Source organism: Ranitomeya variabilis, chromosome 3 (assembly GCF_051348905.1).
Source record: "Ranitomeya variabilis isolate aRanVar5 chromosome 3, aRanVar5.hap1, whole genome shotgun sequence".
Lineage (NCBI taxonomy): Eukaryota > Metazoa > Chordata > Amphibia > Anura > Dendrobatidae > Ranitomeya > Ranitomeya variabilis.
The window spans coordinates 4,742,518-4,766,950 of record NC_135234.1 but is presented as its reverse complement, the minus strand read 5'-3'; the positions used below and the strand labels follow the sequence as shown (position 1 = coordinate 4,766,950).

The following is a 24,433-nucleotide window of genomic DNA, read 5'->3' as shown; positions in this document are numbered from 1 at the left end:
AAGAAACACAAAGGTTAAAAAAATAAACAACCTTAGTAGGTAACTGCATAAGTATCAAACCACATGGTAATATTACCTGATAGAAGGTTCTCCAGGCACCCACAGCCCCGACGCACATTCCGCATTGAAAGGCTTCGTCCAGGGGACGTTAATTTATACTAACGTTATCTATTCTTTGAACCTTTGTGTTTCTTATTTAAGCTCATGTAATTTTCCCCTATGCTTGGTTAAAGAAAGTAACCATCACTGACTGCCACATTGTTTGTTCTTGATTTCTTTTAGTGTTTCTTAAAGCCAGAAAGTTGCCATTTGAAATAACTGTAGTTTTGTGCCATGTCTGTGATCTGCTTTTTTTCTCCAAAATTAAACAACTGAATGAACATCCTCCAAGGCCGGTGATTCCATAATTTTTGCCAGGGGTTGTATATAAAAACACAGACACCCAGAAAAAAGTCCTATGATTGAAAGAATGACACAAACTCCTTTAATAAATCTAAATTAAACCATACTTACGACATCGCCCATTCCAGTGACGCCATTGTACCCTGCAAAAGAATTAAAATAACAAACAATATTCCTCACCTGTCCGCTGAGAAGATGATAATCCATTTGTCCCACGACGAGTCTAGCTCTGCTACATGTAGATGGCAGGCTGCATTATGCGACCATGCAGCCTGCCATCCAGCAGAGACACTGAGCCGCCTCTGCTACCACTGGGTTCAACAAAGGCAACTGTGACTCAGCAACCTGCTCTTGAGCGTCCTCCTGTGCATAGTTGTGAAGTACACAGCATGCCTTTATCACTGCATCGACTGTTCACTTCCAATTGGATGGCTGTGTGCAAGACCCTCTACTGACTACTCATGATTCCGAAGGTGTATTCCACAATCTACGTGCACCGCTCAGCAGGTTTGTCTTCAATGGAAAAACCTCATCTGATACCATCACAAAGGGGACTGGGTGTGTGGAACCCGACAAAGGCCTGCGGGCTGGAAGTGTTCTGCAATCTTGGAGAACTTGTAGTCCGGTCTGTGAAGTTTTGCTCGGATGGGGAAGGCATCACGAGGGGCTGAGATTTCTCCAGATTATATTACATGTACACTTTACAATATTTGTGGATTTCCCAACATGAAACCGTAGGTGCAGTGATGTGAAGCTCTCTCCTGTGGCCAAAAAGCTGTGAAAAAAACAAAAATTAGCGTCAGAATGTTAATGGGTTTACAATCATGTTGTTCAATACATGTACAACCGCTCTGTAAATCCATCTTCAACATGACATGCCCACATCAAAAACCAGAACCGTTTCCTGCTGGTGCTTGGTCAGTACGACGTGAGCCCTGCCGGCAATCAGGTCACTCAACAGGCGGATGAGCTCTCAGTAGTTCCATGTCTAAGAGTGTAATCAAAAGGCGAAACCCGCGGCAGAAATGAAAAAATGGAGCACAGCCGCTGTTTATCTGCAGGACTAACGATGAAACATTAGCTGAAGCCGCACAATAAGTTGTAAATACTCGTCTCCTGTTCAGAACTTACCGCAGGGTGAGGAGCAACAATTCCTCAGCACAAATGGCCTGACTCATCAAGGTGTCCTGTGGAGGCCATCTGTGGAGCAGACGGTCAAATGCTGCTATGGACACAATCGTCTCGGGAATCTAGAGAAAACACACAAATATATATATATAGTGATGTCGATTATATATAACTAAATAATATTGTTCTGCAATTATAAAGAAATGTTATGTTACCGTTAGTGATGAGCGAATATACTCGTTACTCGGGTTTTCCCGAGCACGCTCGGGTGGTCTACAAGTATTTGTTAATGCTCGGAGATTTAGTTTTCATCGTCTGAGCTGGATGATTTACATCTATTAGCCAGCCTGATTACATGTGAGGATTCCCTAGCAACCAGGCAACCCCCACATGTACTCAGGCTGGCTAGTAGCTGTAAATCATTCAGCTGCCACGATGGAAACTTAATCTCGGAGCAGTCATAAATACTCAGAGACCTCCCGAGCGTGCTCAGGAAAACCCGAGTATACTCGCTCATCAGTAGTGACCATCTTAAATCTTGGTACAAATTAGTAAAATGGCCTTTCTTTGTGCGATCACCAACAGTTGGATGCAGCCTCATTCTATGACGTGCTGGAGAGCGCTGCGAGATCAAACAAATAAAGTGCACAGTGTCATGTAAAACAAGTAACGCCTGTATGTGTGTGTCATACGTGTGGCAACCATGTGATGCTCCAGTGTGACATGTCACCGCATGATCACAGGCGACAATGGTGAACGATGCGTTCAGCCCCCATCACACTGATCACACACCAATGCCATGGATATGTCACATCGTAAGCTGCTTTCACACATCAGTCACAATCCGTCAAATGTTTAAAAAAACGGATCCGTCTTAGATTGTGAAAAACTGATGAGACAGATCTGTTTTTTCTCCAGAACCGACTATCTGGTCCAGCTATTTGGATCCTAAAAAATCAGAGCATTCTCAGTTAAAAAAAATGGATTCCATCGCTGGATTCCGTCATTCCGTCTTATAGTCCGAAAAATACGGAACATCACAAAACTTTTTTTATAAATATATTTAGCTCAAAAAAGCCTTCATTGCTATACAAAAACGCATTCAAAAATGCAGCAAAAACACCAGATCGCGGCAGAAATGTGCGTTTTTGCCGCAGCGTTTTTCCTGCCAAGAGATGTAGAACCCTTGCCGAAATTTCTGCAAGCAAATACTCAACATTCGCTGATAGCCTTATGTGTGATATGTTTTTGACATTCAATGTTTATTCACACACTGTTGTTTTATTTGAAAATCATAATAAAATGTTGTTTAAAAAAAATTGACAGTGAAAATTTGTATTTGTTTCCTTGATATCAGAGTTTTCCTTTTACTGCTTCATATAATGACTACACACAACTTGCAGGACTTTAACACATTATTATTTTTGCAGATATAAAGATGCAGAATATTTTGTTCTGACAATTTTCTGACATTTACTTAGAGGGTGCCGAGCCGTCCTCTTCCTCCAATACTTCACCAAGCGTCTCCCCCAGAGAAAAGTGTCTCCCATCTGCCTCTTATGGTTGGGACTTTACGGCGGATTCTCTCTTTTTTTTCCCTTTTGTTTTCAGGTTTGTTTTATATTGTCGACAATCTTGTAATATGCGCTTCACTAGCTATGTAATATGGAACTGGAAACAACATATATCTACTGCAGTAAATATGGCAGGGTCAGTGACCGTAGTGTAGCTACTGGGGAGGCAGAGGGGGCGGTTGCCCCGGGCCCCGTCACATGCAGGGGCCCACCGGGACACATGGCCATTTTTGTCATCTGGCCGTGTCTGAGGTGTCAGGGAGAGCAGCACAATGCCGGCTCCGCTGTCTGACAGACCCTGCACAGTGGCAGGTTGCAGAGCCTCAGTCCCTGCAGTGTACGGTGCTGCTGTCTCACCCGAAGAGCTGCTTCCTGGCCACCATCAGCAGCAGTACATTTCTGCCATGCAGGCTCTGATTGTCTCAGGCACGCTGGGTCCTAGTGCCCTCTCTGCATTAAACTGGACACTTCCTGGTCCTGCCTCACTGCCAGCAAACTTCATCGGTAAGTGGGGATGGAATTTATTAAATTCATTCAGTTTTGGCATGTCATGGTCACTGTGGGGTGAATGTGAGAGGATGGGGGTATTGTGGGGGAGGGGGGCAGGACACTGGGCGTGAATGTGAGGATGGGGGTATTGTGGGGGAGGGGGGCAGGACACTGGGGTTGTCCTGCCCCCAGAAGTCTCCAGGCTCCTCTCCTCTTCTCGTCCGACTACATGCACCACCGACCCCATTCCCTCACACCTCCTCCAGTCTCTCTCTCCAGTCGTCACAACTCACCTAACTACAATCTTTAATCTCTCCCTCTCCTCTGGCATTTTCCCCTCCTCCTTCAAACACTCTATTATTACTCCATTACTAACAAAACCCGCCCTCGACCCATCCTGCACAAACAACTACAGACCGGTCTCCAATCTCCCCTTCATCTCTAAACTCTTGGAGCGCCTGATCTACTCCCGTCTTACCCGCTACCTCTCCACTCACTCCCTCCTAGACCCTTCACAGTCCGATTTCCGCCCCCTACATTCGACAGAAACTGCACTCATCAAAGTGACCAATGACCTTCTGACAGCAAAACGTAACAGTGACCACTCTCTGCTCATTCTTATCGATCTTTCTGCAGCTTTCGACACTGTTGACCACCCTATCCTACTCTCTAGGCTCCAGTCACTAGGCATTAAGGACACTGCTCTCTCCTGGTTCTCCTATCTTTCTGAACGCTCCTTCAGTGTTCTGTTCTCTGGCTCCACTTCATCTCTTCCTCTCACTGTCGGGGTACCTCAGGGCTCAGTCATTGGCCCCCTTCTCTTCTCCCTCTACACAGCCCCAATTGGACAGACCATCAGCAGATTTGGCTTTCAGTACTATCTTTATGCTGATGACACACAACTATACACGTCATCCCCTGACCTTACCCCAGCTGTACTACAGAACGCCACTGACTGTCTGCAGTCTCTAACATCATGTCCGCTCTCTATCTGAAACTCAACCTCTCCAAAACTGAACTTCTGCTTCCGCCTTCTACTAACCTCCCTAAATCTGATATTTCCCTCTCCGTGGGTGGCACCATAATAACGCCTAGGCAGCAGGCGCGCTGTCTGGGTGTTATGTTTGACTCCGATCTCTCCTTCACCTCCCACATACAATCTCTTGCCCGCTCGTGCCGCTTACACCTAAAGAACATCTCTAGAATCCGCCCTTTTCTCACCATGGAAACAACAAACCCTCACTGTCGCCCTGATCCGCTCCCGCCTGGACTACTGTAACGCTCTATTAATTAGCCTCCCCCTCACTCGACTTTCCCCTCTCCAGTCTATCCTTAATGCGGCAGCCAGGGTCGTCCATCTAGCTAATCGTTACTCGGACGTGTCCGCTCTTCGCCAGTCGTTACACTGGCTGCCCATTCATTACAGGATACAATTCAAAGTACTTGTTCTCACCCACAAAGCTCTCCACAGTGCGGCACCCCCTTACATCTCCTCCCTCATTTCTGTCTATCGGCCTAGCCGACCCCTGCGCTCTGCAAACAACTTTCGACTAACCTCTGCACTAATCCGTACCTCCCACTCCCAACTCCAAGACTTCTCCTCTGGAATGCTCTACCCAAAGATATTAGGACCATCCACAACTTGCATAGTTTTAGGCGCTCCCTCAAAACACATTTGTTCAGAGCTGCCTATCATGTTCCCTAATCAAAGTCATTTTATGTTTGTGTGTGGCCCATTCACTATCTCCATCTACCCCCACCCCCTGAAGATGGCTGGACCATCACTGTAAATACATCATTGTAAATACACACCTGTACTTTGTATCTCCCCACCTCATTGTAGATTGTAAGCTCTCACGAGCAGGGGCGGCTTATTGTGCTTTATTACTGTATTGTTAACGTTGTTACCTATGACTGTTGTGTTTGAAACTGTTAAACTGTAAAGCGCTGCGGAATATGTTGGCTCTATATAAAGATTATTATTATTATAATGTGAGGATGGGGGTATTGTGAGGGAGGGGGACAGGGCACGGGGGGGTGAATGTGAGAGGATCTGGGTGTTGAGGTGTGGGAGGGGGGACAGAGCACTGGGGGTGAATGTGAGAGGATGGGCTGTTGGGGTGTGGGAGGGGGATGGGGGGAGGTTACAGCTGCCACTCTCTATACACAGAGCGGTGACTGAAACCGTGACAGCATAACCGCTATAGCAAATAGATAATGGCTGCACTCAACTGTACTAAAGCAAGGAAATGTGCGATACATGAAATGTGAATAGCATAATGGCTTGTGAAATCTATGAAAAAACACATGAGATGCTTAGCACAAGATTTGGCCAAAAATTGTGAGCCCATCCACCAAACGTCAAGGTAATCTCAGATCGGATGGGTCCCTGACCTGACTGCCTAGTGTGAACACTTACCTCTGGCTAATAACATGGTAAAGCCTGCATTTATAGGACGGTCGGAACCAACTGTGTTTGGATGTAATTAAAATCACAGCATGGTGAAGGGCGGGGCGTTCAAGGCAGAAAAAATAGTACATAGTAAATATAGGAAAACTGACTGAACAGCCATCTAGTCTGAACTGGTGCATAACCAAAAAAAGACTTACATAGCAAATAGATCAAGATTTCCCAAGCCATTATGCTATTTCATTTAATTTAACGCACATTTCCTTGCTTTAGTACAGTTGAGTGCAGCCATTGTTCTATTTGCTATGTAAGTCTTTTTTGGTTATGCACCAGTTCAGACTAGATTGCTGTTCAGTCAGTTTTCCTATATTTACTACAGTATGTACTATTTTTTCTGACTTGAACGCCCCGCCCTTCACCATGCTGTGATTTTAATTACATCCAGACACAGTTGGTTCTGAGCTTCCTATAAAAGCAGGCTTTACCATGTTATTAGCCATAGGTAAGTGTTCACACTAGGCAGTCAGGTCAGGTACCCATCCGATCTGAGATTACCTTGACGTTTGGTGGATGGGCTCACAATTTTTGGCCAAATCTTGTGCTAAGCATCTGATGTGTTTTTTCATAGATTTCACAAGCCATTATGCTATTTCATTTCATGTATCACACATTTCCTTGCTTTAGTACAGTTGAGTGCAGCCATTGATCTATTTGCTATGTAAGTCTTTTTTGGTTATGCACCAGTTCAGACTAGATTGCTGTTCAGTCAGTTTACCTATATTTGCTAAGCACAACCTCTATGACTGGAGGAGCGAGACTACTGGTAGGGATAAAGTTAATTTCCTCCCGGCAGAGGGGCTCTCAGTGCAGGCGCCGCATGGTGTCAGAACGCTATTAACTATTATACTGTATATTGGAGGAGCAGCGAGGACATTACAGGCTTAAAGACGCTCAGGACATGCTGAATCAGGTAGCATTGTCACGGATGTGGTTTGTGAAACCACTATGCCTCGGACCTTGGGGAGCCTGAAGGGGCATGACTAAGCAAACATTGGACTGTCCACTAGAGCCTCTGATAGTGAGGTTAGACTTGGCTCCCGATGAACGCCAGGTGCCACTGCATGACATACCAACAGATGCTCAGCAACTGGACCCAGAAGGACAGACTGGATGGTGCAGCAGGCAGAGTTTGAATCAGAGTGCAGCAGGCAGGATCTCCATCAGAGTGCAGCAGGCAGAGTGCATGTCAGAGTGCAGCGGGGACTGGTATGCATCCTTACACAACTTAGACTGAAGAACAGGAAGGTTGCTTAGGCACCTCCCCAGTGAGGAGGAAGCAATATGTACATAATGCCCCACAGCCATTGGCTGAGGAGGAAATAGCAAGTGCATGAGCTGATGCTTTAAGAGGGTGAGAGCACATGTGCGTGCTCTCGAAGGACATGGCTAAAGGCCCGGCTGGAAGCATGACGAGCATGGGGAGGGGAAGCACCAACCGTAGCGGAATCATGAAACTTCTGTAACAGACGCAGTCTTAGGTACAGAACTACAAATAATTTAGACACCGGAATGATGGAAGGAGCCAACGACTGGACTCTACGGCTCTCAGCTTCCAACTCCGAGAATAGCATAGAATCCACAATGCCCTTAGGGAGAATGCAGTTTCTGGAAGAGAAGCTGAACAAAACCTGTGTGATCGTGCATCAGCCTTCGCATTCTTGGACCCTGGCCTGAAAGTGATAGAGAAATTGAATATAGAGAAAAGTAAGGACCATCTGGCCGGTCTAGGAATCAGCCATTTAGGTGATTCTATATAAGCTAAATTCTTACAGTCAGTGACCACAGTGACTTGATGAACTTCCACCTCCTGAAAATGTCTCCAATCCTTATAGGCTAATTTAACCCCTTTCCGACATCGGGCGTACATTTACACTGATGTCAGACCCCCTCCCTTTGATGTGGATTCCGGCACTGAGCCCACATCTTTCCCAGCACATATCAACTCTTTTGAACAGCTGACATGTGCCCCGAATAGCCACGGGTGGAATCGTGATCCACCCACGGCTATTAACCCATTAAATGCTGCTGTCAAACGCTGACAAGCACTAACAAGCACTTCTGGCAATCGTTCCGAAAATCCGCCCACCGGTGACCAGCATTACGTGATCTCCTGGAGACCTCTATGGTTGGCAGTACCGGCTTGCTGTGAGCGTCGTCCAGTGGTCGGCGCTCATAGCAAGTGAGGTATTCTGCTACATACAGGTGATCTGATCATCGCGGAGCCAATCGAGTTATGGCAGCTTCTAGTATTGAAGCATGCTAAAAGTGAACAAAAAAAAGATGTTTTGAAAAATAAAAAATAAAAAAAATAAAAAAGTTCAAATCACCCTCCTTCGCCCCATTCAAAATAAAACAATTACAAAAATCAAACATAGACATATTTGGTATCGCCGGGTTTAGAATCACCAGATCGATCAATTAAAAAAAAAATAACCTTGTATAAGTATTATACGTATATAAGGGGCCAACACAAATATCTCTCCGAGGATCTGTTTATACCAAGGAAGGTGACAGTCACAAGGGGGCATTCTTTGCGTCTGGAGGAGAGAAGGTTTCTCCACCAACATAGAAGAGGATTCTTTACTGTTAGGGCAGTGAGAATCTGGAATTCCTCGCCTGAGGAGGTGGTGATGGTGAACTCAGTTGAGGGGTTCAAGAGAGGCCTGGATGTCTTCCTGGAGTGTAACAATATTGTATCTTATAGTTATTAGGTTCTGTAGAAGGACGTAGATCTGGGGATTTATTCTGACGGAATATCGGCTGGACTGGATGGACAAATGGCTTTTTTCGGCCTTGCGAAGTTAGAATTACGTTTTTTTATCTCCGCGACATTGCATTAAAATGCAATAACGACCGATCAAAAGGATGTATCTGCACCAACATGGTATCATTAAAAAAGTCAGCTCGGCACGCAAAAAATAAGCCCTCACCCAACCCGAGATCATGAAAAATGGAGACGCTACGGGTATCGGAAAATGGCGCAATTTGTTGTTTTTTTTGTTTTGTTTTTTACAAAGTTTGGAATTTTTTTTCACCACTTAGCTAAAAAATAACCTAGATATGTTTGGTGTCTATGAACTCGTAATGACCTGGAGAATCATAATAGCAGGTCAGTTTTAGCATTTACTGAACCTAGTGAGAAATCCAAATAAGAAACTAGTGTGGGATTGCAGATTTTTTGCAATTTCACCGCACTTGGATTTTTTTCCCCGTTTTCTTCTATTACGTGACATGGTAAAACCAATGGTGTTGTTCAAAAGTACAACTTGTCCCACAAAAAACAAGCCCTCACATGGCCATATTGACGGAAACATAAAAAAAGTTATGGCTCTGGGAAGAAGGGAAATGAAAAATGAAAGCGCAAAACCGAGAAAAGCTTTGGAGGTTAAGGGGTTAACAGTGAGTAACTCACAATTCCCTACAGCATAAATTCTTTCAGCAGATGAAAATTTTCTTAAGAAAAACATATGCCTGCAAATTAGTCACAGTTTGGCAACCCTGAGATAAAACGGCCCCTGCCCCAACCCACGAAGTATCCACTGCCACCGTTAATGGCTCTTGGAGATCGGGTTGGATTAAAACAGGAACAAACATAAAACACTTTCACATAGTATCTGGTGGCCGAACCTTGACATCTGCTTCCTTATGTGTGAGGTCAGTAAGAGGTTTAGCAATCTGAGAAAAACCCCTAATGAATTTCTTATAATACAGTGTGTCTGTAAAGTCATGGTGCACTTTTCACCAGTCACTGGAAAGCAACAAAAGACGATAGAAATGTGAAATCTGCTCCAAATAAAAGAACAACTCTCCCAGTTTCATAGCTATTCAGTGACGTTTGATGTGGGCTCCATTTGTTGCCCTGCACACATCCAAACGATAGTGAGGTTTTTGCCACACACGGGTAAGGACATCTGGTGTAAGAGTGAATAACGTCTGTGACTCTGTTTTAAGTGATTAATGTCGTTGATACGTTCAATGTACACATGTTGCTTCACATAACCCCAAAAGTGAAAGTCTAAGGGCGTCAGATAAGGGGATCATGGTGGCCATGGCTTGACAGAACCCCTGCCTATCCACCGCAGTGGAAATGTTCTATCCAGAAACTCGCGAACAATGATGGCGTAGTGTGGAGGAGCGCCGTCCTGTTGAAAGATGACACCTTCTGGAAATTGTGCACTGCATATGTAGGGCCCCCACTGCCGCAGGGCCGAGGGGTACCCGGTACCGGGCCTCTGAGTCTCTGCTCTGGGGTTGTCACGGTGGCTAGACCCGGTCCGTGACCCTGCTGAGGGGCGTACAGTAATAGATGTGGATGGTGGTGGTAGTGCGGTGCAGTAAATAACGAGGACACCAGGTTGCAGTCTCTTTACCTCTTTACTGAAGGTCTCTGGGTCCTCAGTCCAGAATATGGTTCACCAGGCTGCGCAAGTTCGGCCGGTCCAATGGCACCTCCAGAGTTCTCCTTGCAGGTGGAAATCTGTGCCTTCCTGCTAGCGCTATGTGTTGTGGTCCTCCCCTGCTGTGCTTACGGGATAGTCCCCACAACTGTTGTGTCTGTTTCTCGTGTTCCCTCACAACTCGATTAGATGATCTTCTGCTAATCTTCCGTCCCTCCCAGGTGTTATGGTTGGGACGCACCCGTATGACGGGTAGGCTCGGAGCTCTTCCGGGACCCTAGAGTCGCCCCTCTCCACAAGTCTGCGTAGGTGATATAAGTGAGACAGCCCGCCTGTGACTGACTGTCCTGCCGTTGGTTTGAAGTATGGCTTAGAGCTCTGTACCTCCTCGGCGTTCCGGCCGCCGGTTGTTTACGCCTCAGTAGGATGTTGCTTCGATCTTACAGCACGACTCCTACTGGTATTCTCCTTCTTGCTTTGATCTCGTTTCTCACTCAGCACAATAAATCTCGCTTCTTGTCCTTTCTTAGGGCACCGCCGCTATGAAGTGCAGGCGCGGTCCCGTAGCTTTCTCTCTGTTTGCCAGGCCTCTGTCAGGATCCCACCCCTGACAGGGACCCTACCGAATCTTCCTCTGCAACACCCTCTGCCACAAGGTGTTGCCTGGTTCCAACCCAGTCAGCGTTCTCTTTAACTTCCTGCCTAACCCCCAGTTTTACCAGACTGTGAGGAGTGGCCTAATGAATAGTACCCTTAGCTCCCCCTGGAGGCCAGACTGTGAAATGTATTGGTGTATGTGATACCTGGTCAGATGAACTCCTTCAGTGCCATCAAATGTACCATAGCCCCCCTTAGCGGCGGAGCCACAGTACTGCAACGACCAGGACTCTGGAGCGCTGCACATACAATTCCAACATGTCAAGATAAGTGTTTGCCGTCACAGACCGCTCCGAGAAAAAAAATGGGCCTATCACCTTATGCATCAGGCCCCACCACGCGTTCACTTTAGGGGTGTTACGTTCATACTGAACGTAGGCATGAGGATGTTCAGCAGCCCATATTCGGACGTTATGGCGATGAACATGTCCACAGATACGGAAGGAGGCCTCGTCGCTAAACTCAATCTTCTGGATAAATCTTGCATCATTGTCAATCTCACAGAACACACTGAACTTTCCTCTGTACCGTCCACATCTCGACTGGCATGGAAAACCACACTGCTGGCATAAGCTTGTGGCTGCATGATGTCACAGACCTGGCAGTGCATTCATCAGAGTTCAGTTTATCAGGGGTTAATCTGACTGGGGGCTCAGCAACAGCTTAAAGGTACCGTTACACTAAACGACTTACCAACGATCACGACCAGCGATACGACCTGGCTGTGATCGTTGGTAAGTCGTTGTGTGGTCGCTGGGGAGCTGTCACACAGACAGCTCTCTCCTCTCTCCAGCGACCAACGATCAGGGGAACGACTTCGGCATCGTTGAAACTGTCTTTAACGATGCCGAAGTCCCCCTGCAGCACCCGGGTAACCAGGGTAAACATCGGGTTACTAAGTGCAGGGCCGCGCTTAGTAACCCGATATTTACCCTGGTTACCAATGTAAAAGTAAAAAAAAAAACACTACATACTCACATTCTGATGTCTGTCACGTCCCCCGCCGGCGTCCACAGGGTTAAAACTGCTTTCGGCAAGAGCGCTGCTAATATGCACGCGCTGCTGCCGAGAGCTTCCCTGCACTGAATGTGTCAGCGCCGGCCGTAAAGCAGAGCACAGCAGTGACGCTCTGCTTTACGGCCAGCGCTGACACAGTCAGTGCAGGGAAGCTCTCGGCAGCAGCGCGTGCATTAGCAGCGCTCCTGCCAAAAGCAGTTTTAACCCTGTGGACGCCGGGGGACGTGACAGACATCAGAATGTGAGTATGTACTGTTTTTTTTTTACTTTTACAATGGTAACCAGGGTAAATATCAGGTTACTAAGGGCGGCCCTTCGCTTAGTAACCCGATATTTACCCTGGTTACAAGTGAACACATCGCTGGATCGGCGTCACACACGCCGATCCAGCGATGACAGCGGGTGATCAGCGACCAAAAAATGGTCCTGATCATTCCCCAACGACCAATGATCTCCCAGCAGGGGCCTGATCGTTGGTCGCTGCCACACATAACGAGATCGTTAGCGGGATCGTTGCTACGTCACCAAAAGCGTGACGTTGCAACGATATCATTAACAATATCGTTATGTGTGACTCAGCCTTAAATGAGTTTGTGTTGATTGATTGGTTCTTGTTATCTCTCCTCATGAACAGGTCTGATATGATTTGCCCAGAGATAGGGCACCAAAAGTGCACCATGACTATACGGACACACTGTAGTTGTCGAATGTGACAAAACATAGCAACGCTTTCAGGTCACTAGGTTGGACCCAATCTATTATGGCATGCACCTTCTCAGGATCCATATTAAGGAGTGGGTAAACGAGACCAATCACCAAGAAAGAAAAGGAAAGGAAAAAAGAGGTCCTGGTGAGATCCTGTTTGTGCATTGGAGAATCTGAATGGCAGGACGAGATTTCTGAATAATCCTCAGACGGTAAAAACACCGTTTTCCACTCATTGCCCTTCATGATATGTATCAAATTGTAAGACCCTCTAAGGTCAAGGTTAGAAAACTATTTAGCCCCCAAAAGGCTGATTGTCGTAGAAAATTGGTGTCGTAGAAAATATTAATATCTCTGAGACCCCTCTAGCCCCCCTCCCTCCATTTTCCTCATACCAATTTCCAGTGAGGAGGCAAAGAGCTGACAGTCCCTAGACTTAGACAACAGACAGTGCAGATTACCCATAGTGAGAAGTGAAGCAGCCTGGTGACCATGCAGGCCGCCCGCAGACACCTCACCAGGGTTTCCAGTAAGACCAGCAGCTGACGCTCTTAGGGTACCGTCTCACAGTGGCACTTTTGTCGCTACGACGGTACGATCCGTGACGTTCCAGCGATATCCATACGATATCGCTGTGTCTGACACGCAGCAGCGATCAGGGACCCCGCTGAGAATCGTACGTCGTAGCAGATCGTTTGGAACTTTCTTTCGTCGCTGGATCTCCCGCTGTCATCGCTGGATCGGTGTGTGTGACACCGATCCAGCGATGCGTTCGCTTGTAACCAGGGTAAACATCGGGTTACTAAACGCAGGGCCGCGCTTAGTAACCCGATGTTTACCCTGGTTACCATTGTAAATGTAAAAAAACCCAAACCGTACATACTCACATTCCGGTGTCCGTCAAGTCCCTAGCCGTCTGCTTCCCGCACTGACTGACTGCCGGCCGGAAAGTAAAAGCAGAGCACAGCGGTGACGTCACCGCTGTGCTCTGCTTTCACTTTACGGCCGGCACTCAGTCAGTGCGGGAAGCAGACGGCTAGGGACCTGACGGACACCGGAATGTAAGTATGTAGTGTTTGGTTTTTTTTACAGTTACGATGGTAACCAGGGTAAACATCGGGTTACTAAGCGCGACCCTGCGCTTAGTAACCTGATGTTTACCCTGGTTACCCGGGGACTTCGGCATCGTTGGTTGCTGGAGAGCTGTCTGTGTGACAGCTCTCCAGCGACCACACAACGACTTACCAATGATCACGGCCAGGTCGTATCGCTGGTTGTGATCGTTGGTAAATCGTTTTGTGTAACGGTACCCTTACATACAGGATTGTACAGTACACAGAGATGTGAGCCATCTGCATGAAGTCCTGGTGAAGCCGGATGACTGAAAGAAGATGTCTTGTAGAAACCACTGAGATTTACAATAGGCCCTGGCATACTGAGGAGGACGCCCATTGTGTGTGGACAAAGAGTTGTAGACTGGACAAATAGTTACCGGTTCTTATCTGTCTTTGGTCTTGAGTGGATTACAGCAGATCCCAGCAGATTGTCACCTCGGATACACATTCCTGTCATCAGCGCTGCTTCACTCAGACGAAATGTCTCCGAAAGGAAATATTGAAGTTAGTATGAATCATGAAACACATTTTCATCCCTGGGGCTAACAGGGGAACAAGACGCATCATTTTCCATATCGGTAACCCCTGCCTACGAGCCACAAATCCACGGTGGCCAGGTAACGGACTACAGCTACGCCATGTTTACTATCTACGGAGCGCTAAAATCCTGATGGGAAATATGGCAGCCATCTCAGACATCTGTGACCATCAGGAGTGAAGATATCGCAGAAGTTGGGATTTCATGAAATCCTGAAGGGCTGAGGACCACCCACAACCCGGCCCACGTGAGGACATCACGGGGGAGGAGGGAGTGTGTGTAACTCAGGGGCTGATAAAAGATCAAGGCAAATTATGATCTGTGCCCAATGCTGAGGAAGATACAGGTCTGTGGAAGGCTGATCCAGCTAAGCAGACGCGGTCAACGCTTCCATCCACCGACTCATCTCTGCGACTAGTAAGTTCTTCTGTTTTACCCCTTATAATTTCTGTAATTGTTTATGCCATATTGTTTGTCCCCTCTGTAAAATCCGTTGTACATTTTTCATAAACACTGACACCCTTTGGATTAAATACACTGCTCAAAAAATAAAGGGAACATTTAGGCTATGTTCACACGCTGCGGATTTTGTTGCGGATCCGCAGGGTTTCTGCAGCTGCTGGTCCACAGCAGTTTCCCATGAGTTTACAGTACAATGTAAACCTATGGGAAACGCAATCCACAGTGCACATGCTGCAGAAAAAAAACGTGCGGAAACGCAGCATGTCAATTCTTTGTGTGGAAAATGCAGCGGTTTTACAGCTGCTCCACAATAGAAAACCGCAGATGTAAAACCGCTGTAACAACTCTGCTGGCATCACGGCATGGCCTCGCATTTCTCACACTATCTTACCCACTGCTCCAGGTCATGTTGTGGTTTCTGTTTCTTGCCAGCTCCATGTTCTGTGTCTCTGCTCTCCTGCATGCTTCATGGCTGTGTGTGTATAGGGGGCCGGCGCCTGAACTCTCTGGTTCTTATAGGAATCAGGTGCATCTGTCCAATCTGTTCCTGACCAATTGCCAGGAGACCTCCAGTATTTAGTGCAGCTCCACCCAGTGGTCTGGGCCTGTGCAATGTGTTAGCTCAGTTAGTGTCTTGCTTCTGAGTTTGCCTGGCCTTTCTCTGAGTTACTCCCTCTCTGGAGGATTCTCTGTGTTATTTCCTTGGTCTTGTTGTCCGCCCACCAGGAGGCAGTATATCCTGGCCCCAGTGTCTTTGTCCTTGTGTCTTGTTCCATTGCCTTGTCTGCACTTAGTCTTACCTCGGTCTTCTAGTCTTTGGCTTCCTTCCCTGTTGTCTTTCCTTGTATTCTCAGTCTGCTTTCACTCCGCACTCTTGCAGCTCTGCCTGCTCTGAACCTTTGTGACTTTACCTCTGCTCCTCACTTCTGCGTTTCTGCTCCTTTCTACTCAGCTTATCTTCTGCTGTTGCAGTTATCCCTTGCTGCAGCTTCTCTCCACATTCCTTGTGGCTCTGCTCAGCTTTGCTGCAGAGACCCCTCCCGCAGCACCTCTCCGCTCCTTGCGGTTCTACCTGGCTCCGCTCCTTGCGGTTCTACCTGGCTCTGCTCCTTGCGGTTCTACCTGGCTCCGCTCCTTGCGGTTCTACCTGGCTCCGCTCCTTGCGGTTCTACCTGGCTCTGCTCTTTGCGGTTCTACTTCTCCTGCACTTGGCTCCGCCGCCAGCTCTTGGCTCCGCCTCCTGCCTGTCTGCACTTGGCTCCGCCTCCAGCTATTGGCTCCGCCTCCTGCGGTTTTGCACTCGGCTCCGCCTCCAGCTATTGGCTCCGCCTCCTGCGGGTTTGCACTTGGCTCCGCCTCCTGCATTTCTGTTCTTGGCTCTAGCTCCTGTGCTATCGCTCTGCATCCGCTCTTGCGGCCTTTATCTACTTATTCCTAGGTCCTCGTGTCTGAACAGGTTCTTACCCGTTCTACATACCTGCCTGCAGACCGGTCCCTACCGGTTCTTCCAGTGTACCAGTCTTGTCCACCAGTCCTGCCAGAGAGCCAGCCGTGCCCGCCTGCCTACCTGAGAGCCAGCCGTGCCCGCCTGCCTGACAGTGTTGCTGTTGTACCCGTCTGCCTGCCTATATGCCAGCCGTGCCCGCTTGCTTGTCTATGTTCCGTTCCCCGGTGGGATCAGCAGCCACAACCAGACTCCACCCTGGAGTGGTACCTGGTAGCTTCCTATTGCACAAGTCTGACCTCACCATCAGAGGCTCCAGCGAACACCTAGGAAGCTACTTAGTTACGCCCCTTCCAGGGAGGTTTGGTCTGTGGTCCAGTGGGGCCACTCCCCCGTACGCCCGCGCCAACCAGTCTGGGCGCGAGCATGACAGTTTGCACAGGCCATGGTCCCCGCTGAGTCCCATGTGCCTTTGCTCTCGGAGCAAGATGAACTCTCTTCTTGCCAGTATTGGCCTCCGAGGAAAATGTTTACCCAGTCTGAAAGCCAGTCCTTCACTGCTCCATCTCCAATTGTCATCTCCAATGAGCTGTTGGATCAACTTCAAGCCTGCGCTCCTAATGACGAATCCATGCCAGCAGATCCTCCATGCTACTATGGGGACCCAAAGCAATGTCGTGTGTTCTTGGAGCGGTGCTTGCGTTATTTCAAGGGGCATGCTCCCCAATTCCCCACTGACTGGTTGAAAGTAGGTTTCTTAATGGCCTACCTAAGAGGAGATGCTTTGATGTGGTGCGACCCCCTTTGGGAAGCAGGGGACCCCATTATCTCGAATCTGCCGGCCTTCCTGGTGGCCTTCTGTAAAGCCTTCGATGAGCCAAGTACTGCATCTCCTGAAAAGTCTTCCCCTCCAAGCTCACAGAGACGGTCCAGACGAAAGAAACCTGTAGGTAAACCGTCGCTTCCGTCCATGACCACCCAAGACTCACCTGTTCCACAACCTGCCGAAGCAGCCACCCAAGCAAGATCCGAGAGGTCTAATAAAAGGGGGCTGGCAAATCTGCAGCCTGAATCTGGTGCTGAGATTGAAATACGGCATCCCTGTGGTTGTAAAGAACATTCAGATGGTCTTTGGCCTGTGAAGCTTGTACTCCAAAACCCTGGGCCAGTAGGAGAGGCTGTCCCTGGTGAGAGTACTTCCTTCCCATCAAAGTTAATGACTGTTTCTCTGCCTTCTGGGAGCTTTGGTGTGTCTAAGCCGCCTGTCATACGGAGTCGGTGTATGGTCTCCGTTCTTCAGCTACAGAACCCAGTGTGGGCGTTGCCTGATAATGGCCGAACCCTGCTAAAGAGCAGTCTAGTCCTGCAAGGACAACTACAGCTCCAAGTTGGAGCCTTATACACAAAGAAGTTTGTCTTCCACATGCTGTCTGTTATGCCCATGGGTCATTCTGAGCCAAGGACTCTACCACCCGCTCTGGTCAAGGGTTCCAGTAAAGTGCTTCGTTTGAACTTACCCAGTCTTGAGAACTGTCTGGTTCCCATGCGTCAAAGACACTCAGCAGTGTCATCTTCTTCAGCTGGTCTGCTAGTCGACGAGTCAAGGTGTGCTGACGTCACCGAAGATGGGGAAACGGTGACGATGTCTCCACACATCTCCAGCGACTATACCAGTAAACACTTAGTCGTCGAGTCAAGGTGTGCTAATGTCACCGAAGATGGGGAAGCGGTGACTATCTCTCCACACATCTCCAACGACTATACCTGTAATCCGTTCCTAGGAACATCCCCGCCGCTTGGACGATTTCTTCTGGATAACGGGCACAAGATTGTTCCTATGTTTATACCTTCTGCGTCCTTATGGCCGGCTGGTGAAGATTTCAAAACTGAAGTTTGTTCACCTCAGTTTTTCTCTGACCCGGTGGAGCTGTTCTCCACACTCCTCTAGTGACTTTTCCTGTGTTCAGTACTCTAGAACATCTCTGCTACCTGAAAGTTTGTCTCTGGATATCGGGCAGAAGATGTATCCTGTGAGTATTCCTTCAGCTTCCATGTGGCCGGCTGGTGAAGATAACAAATCGGTATCTTCCAAGTCCCTGCTTCTTGTCTACCCTGAGGAGATGGTCCACTCCATTGAGAAAGCTAACCCTATTGGGTACAATGAGACTTTGCTATCCGAGATTTCTGATGAAGCTAACCCTGCAGAGCACAAAGAGACTTTGTTTTCTGAGATACCTGGTGACTCTCCTGCCGCCTTCTACCCTGAAGATGTCATGTTGGCCTGGACTATGTGTGCTCCCATCCTTCTTCTACAAGTTATTCTGGCGGGCTTGAAGAAGAGGGGCCGTAAAGGGGGGGGTACTGTAACAACTCTGCTGGCATCACGGCATGGCCTCGCATTTCTCACACTATCTTACCCACTGCTCCAGGCCATGATGTGGTTTCTGTTTCTTGCCAGCTCCATGTTCTGTGTCTCTGCTCTCTGCATGCTTCATAGTTCTGTGTATAGAGGGGCGGCGCCTGAACTCTCTGGTTCTTATAGGAATCAGGTGCATCTGTCCAATCTGTTCCTGACCAATTACCAGGAGACCTCCTGTATTTAGTTCAGCTCCACCCAGTGGTCTGGGCCTGTGCAATGTGTTAGCTCAGTTAGTGTCTTGCTTCTGAGTTTGCCTGGCCTTTCTCTGAGTTACTCCCTCTCCGGAGGATTCTCTGTGTTATTTCCTTGGTCTTGTTGTCCGCCCACCAGGAGGCAGTATATCCTGGTCCCAGTGTCTTTGTCCTTGTGTCTTGTTCCATTGCCTTGTCTGCACTTAGTCTTACCTCGGTCTTCTAGTCTTTGGCTTCCTTCCCTGTTGTCTTTCCTTGTATTCTCAGTCTGCTTTCACTCCGCACTCTTGCAGCTCTGCCTGCTCTGAACCTTTGTGACTTTACCTCTGCTCCTCACTTCTGCGTTTCTGCTCCTTTCTACTCAGCTTATCTTCTGCTGTTGCAGTTATCCCTTGCTGCAGCTTCTCTCCACATTCTTTGTGGCTCTGCTCAGCTTTGCTGCAGAGACCCCTCCCGCAGCACCTCTCCGCTCCTTGCGGTTCTACCTGGCTCCGCTCCTTGCGGTTCTACCTGGCTCCGCTCCTTGCGGTTCTACCTGGCTCCGCTCCTTGCGGTTCTACCTGGCTCCGCTCCTTGCGGTTCTACCTGGCTCCGCTCCTTGCGGTTCTACCTGGCTCCGCTCCTTGCGGTTCTACCTGGCTCTGCTCTTTGCGGTTCTACTTCTCCTGCACTTGGCTCCGCCAGCTCTTGGCTCCGCCTCCTGCCTGTCTGCACTTGGCTCCGCCTCCAGCTATTGGCTCCGCCTCCTGCGGTTTTTCACTCGGCTCCGCCTCCAGCTATTGGCTCCGCCTCCTGCGGTTTTGCACTTGGCTCCGCCTCCAGCTATTGGCTCCGCCTCCTGCGGGTTTGCACTTGGCTCCGCCTCCTGCTCTTGGCTCCGCCTCCTGCATTTCTGTTCTTGGCTCTAGCTCCTGTGCTATCGCTCTGCATCCGCTCTTGCGGCCTTTATCTACTTATTCCTAGGTCCTCGTGTCTGAACAGGTTCTTACCCGTTCTACATACCTGCCTGCAGACCGGTCCCTACCGGTTCTTCCAGTGTACCAGTCTTGTCCACCAGTCCTGCCAGAGAGCCAGCCGTGCCCGCCTGCCTACCTGAGAGCCAGCCGTGCCCGCCTGCCTGACAGTGTTGCTGTTGTACCCGTCTGCCTGCCTATGTGCCAGCCGTGCCCGCTTGCTTGTCTATGTTCCGTTCCCCGGTGGGATCAGCAGCCACAACCAGACTCCACCCTGGAGTGGTACCTGGTAGCTTCCTATTGCACAAGTCTGACCTCACCATCAGAGGCTCCAGCGAACACCTAGGAAGCTACTTAGTTATGCCCCTTCCAGGGAGGTTTGGTCTGTGGTCCAGTGGGGCCACTCCCCCGTACACCCGCGCCAACCAGTCTGGGCGCGAGCATGACAACCGCAGTGGAATCTGCACAAAAACCGCGGTAAATCCGCCATAAATCCACAGGAAAAATGCAGCATTTTTGCCCTGCGGATTTATGAAATCCGCTGTGGAAAAATCCACAGAGAACCATTCTACGTGTGCACATAGCCTTAAACAACAGAATCTAACTCCAAGTAAATCAAACCTCTGTGAAATCAGACTGTCCACTTAGGAACAACACTGACTGACAATCAATGTCACATGCTGTTGTGCAAACGGAATAGACGACAGATGGAAATTATTGGCAATTATCAAGACACCCTCAATACACTGTGTTCCAAATTATTATGCAAACTGGATTTAAGTGTCATAAAGATTTAATTGTTTTGTTTTTCAAATAAACTCGTGGATGGTATTGTGTCTCAGGGCTCAATGGGTCACTGAAATCAATCTTAAACACATGTGATAATTGGTTTTCCAGGTGATTCTAATTAAAGGAAAACTACTTAAAAATGATGTTCCACATTATTATGCAGGTCACAGGTTTCAAGTAAGGCTTCTTTCACACTAGCGTCGGGCTCGTCCGACGCTAGCGTTGTCTCCGCCGCACAACGGGGGCAGCAGATGCATTTTTCCAGCGCATCCGCTGCCCCATTGTGAGGTGCGGGGAAGTGCGGGGAGGTGGGGGCGGAGTTCCGGCCGCACATGCGCGGTCGGAAAAAGCGGACCGTCGGCAGCAAAAAACGTTACATGCAACTTTTTGCGGCCGACGGTCCGCCACAACACGGCGCAACCGTCACGCGACGGTTGCGACGTGTGGCAATCCATCGCAATGTGTCGCTAATGTTAGTCAATGGAGAAAAAACGCATCCTGCAAGCACTTTTGCAGGATGCGTTTTTTTTGCAAAACGACGCATTGTGACGGATTGCAGTTAATGCTAGTGTGAAAGTAGCCTTACATGGGAAATAAAAAGGATCTCTCTGCTGCCGAAAAGCATCAAATAGTGCAATGCCTTGGTGAAGGGATGAAAACATTAGATATTTCACGAAAACATAAGCGTGATCATCGTACTGTTAAGAGATTTGTGGCTGTATCTGAGCACAGACGTGTTTGTGCTGATAAAGGCATAATGAGTAAGATTTCTGCCAGGCAAGTTCATCGGATTAAGAGAGCAGCTGCTAAAAAGCCATTACAAAGCAGCAGATATTTGAAGCTGCTGGTGCCTCTGGAGTCCCTCGAACCTCAAGGTGTAGGCTCCTTCAAAGGCATGCTGTGGTGCATAAACCTACATTCGGCCACCACTAGACAGTGTTCACAAGCAGAAATGGTTGTATTGGGCCCACACATACATGAAGACTAATTTCCAAACAGTCTTGTTTACTGATGAGTGTCGAGCAACCCTGGATGGTCCAGATGGATGGAGCAGTGGATGGTTGGTGGATGGCCACCATGTCCCAACAAGGCTGCAACGACAGCAAGGAGGTGGAGGAGTCATGTTTTGGGCCAGAATCATGGGGAACCAGCTGGTAGGGCCCTTTAAGGTTCCTGAAGGTGTGAAAATGACCTCTGCAAAGTATATAGAGTTTCTGACTGACAACTTTCCTCCATGGTATAAAAAGCAGAAACCAGGAGCAAAATCATCTTCATGCTGACAATGCCCCATCTCATGTTGCAAAGAATACCTCTGAGTCATTGGCTGCTATGGGCATAAAAGGAGATAAACTCATGGTGTGGCCACCATCTTCCCCTGACCTCAACCCTATAGAGAACCTTTGGAGGATCATCAAGCCAAAGATCTATGAGGGTGGGAGGCCGTTCACATCAAAACAGCAGCTCTGGGAGGGAAGAAATACAAGCAGAAACTCTCCAAAAACTCACAAGTTCAATGGATGCAGGAATTGTGAAGGTGACATCACAGAAGGCTCCTATGTTACATGTAACTTGGCTGTTAGGAGGTTCTGGAGGTAAATAGCTTTTTTGTTCAGTGAATGTGACCTCCTAATGCTGCAAATTCCACAAATGAGACTTTACAGTTCTTTATATCAAATGTTTAGAAATTCTACACCTCGTACACACGGCTCCGCTCCGTACACCTCGTACACACACGGCTCCGCTCCGTACACCTCATATACACGCGGCTCCGCTCCCTACACCTCGTACACACGCGGCTCCGCTCCGTACACCTCGTACACACGCGGCTCCGCTCCGTACACCTCGTACACACGCGGCTCCGCTCCGTACACCTCGTACACACGCGGCTCCGCTCCGTACACCTCGTACACACGCGGCTCCGCTCCGTACACCTCGTACACACGCGGCTCCGCTCCGTACACCTCGTACACACACGGCTCCGCTCCGTACACCTCGTACACACAGGGCTCTGCTCCGTACACCTCGTACACACGCGGCTCCGCTCCGCACACCTCGTACACACACGGCTCCGCTCCGTACACCTCGTACACACGGCTCCGCTCCGTACACCTCGTACACACGGCTCCGCTCCGTACACCTCGTACACACACGGCTCAGCTCCGTACACCTCGTACACACACGGCTCCGCTCCGTACACCTCGTACACACGGCTCCGCTCCGTACACCTCGTACACACACGGCTCCGCTCCGTACACCTCGTACACACGGCTCCGCTCCATCCACACTGTAAACCCCTCCTCCCACACATCAACTTCCCCTCATCCGTCACCATGACAACCAGCAGAGTCCTGCACACACTGAGGCCCTGATCATGTGACTCCTGACTCCTCCCCTCCGGTGACCTCATCACAGGTCCTGTGCGCACAGCAGCCATATATGTGGAGGCGGCTCTGCAGGTGGAGGCGGCTCTGCAGGTGGAGGTCGGTGCTGCAGGTTCTCCATTACTGGCGCAGTGATCTGCATCCGGCCCTTTTTGGATTCTAAGGGTATGTTTCCACGGTCAGGAAACGCTGCTTGTTTGACGCTGCGCAGAGCTGCAGAGTCAAACAAGCAGCGTCCAGATGTTCCAGCATAGTGGAGGGGATTTTATGAAATCCCATCTCCACTATGCGTGGAAACCCGCACGCGGCGGCCCTGCGACTCCGGACATGCTGCGCGTCTTTTCAGATCGCAGCATGTCCGTACACCTTGCGGGGACGCATATCACAGGGCGCTATGGGAGAGAGCGATCATCCCGGATGTGAAGAGTTAACACATCCGGGATGATCGCGTCCCAGAAAGGGGGCGGGGCTTAGCGCCGAGCGGCTTCGCCGCTGCGGCGATACCGCCGGCCATCCTGACAGTGGAGACATACCCTAAGGGTATGTTTCCACGTTCAGGAAACGCTGCGTTTTTGACGCTGCGTTTTTCCACAGCGTCAAAAACGCAGCGTCCAGATGTTACAGCATAGTGGAGGGGATTTCATGAAATCCCGACTCCACTATGCGTTAAAAAACGCATGCGTTTTTGCCGCGAAAACGCATGCGCGGTGTGTTTTTTCAAAACGCAGCATGTTGCTACAATGAGCAAAACACGCAGGAACACCGCAGGTGACCTGCCAGTGACCTCAGGTGCAGTTTTGGTCAGGATTTTACTTGCATAAAATCCTGACCAAAGCCTGAAGCAAAACTGAACGTGGACACATACCCTAACTGGATCTGCAGCTAAGGCCATTGGTCCTTCAGGAAGGTCCTGTACGTGCTGCAACTATTTAAGGCTCGCATGGCCGCACGGCCATGCGCTAGTATTGTTCTATGTTATGTGCTTTGCGCCAGTGTGGTCATGTATGAGTGTGTTCAGGGATCCGGCTGAAATAAGCCCCTAGAATGCTGGCACCTCCGGCGAGGAGCTTCGTGTGCATGCGTGACCACTGACTGCTCTCGTTTAGGCAGTTAGCCTGTGCCTCTGTGAAGTCAAACAGGGCGCAGTGCTTTGTGTTCACGGCTACTCTGTGAAGTAACAGAGTTAGCTCATACCACCATATAGCTCCGCCGTTTGCTAGCAGCAGGTTCTCCTGCACGGTGGACCCCGGGCTGCGAACGCATCAATTATAATAAAACCTATATTTACTCTGTGCGTTCCGC

General features: G+C 49.0%; 1 protein-coding gene and 1 long non-coding RNA gene across 2 annotated transcripts in view; one reads left to right on the top strand and one right to left on the bottom strand.

The window, feature by feature from the left end:
• The window catches only part of LOC143814893 (uncharacterized), a 748,367-nt gene that overhangs the window by 705,030 nt on the left and 18,904 nt on the right, over window positions 1–24,433 (top strand). The gene's annotated exons all lie outside the window — the stretch shown is intronic.
• LOC143814900 (uncharacterized) lies at window positions 784–14,431 on the bottom strand. Its single transcript, XR_013223644.1, has 3 exons — window positions 14,332–14,431; window positions 1,250–1,652; window positions 784–1,177 (listed from the first exon to the last, which is right to left on the bottom strand). It is a non-coding gene; the product is annotated as an uncharacterized LOC143814900 (long non-coding RNA).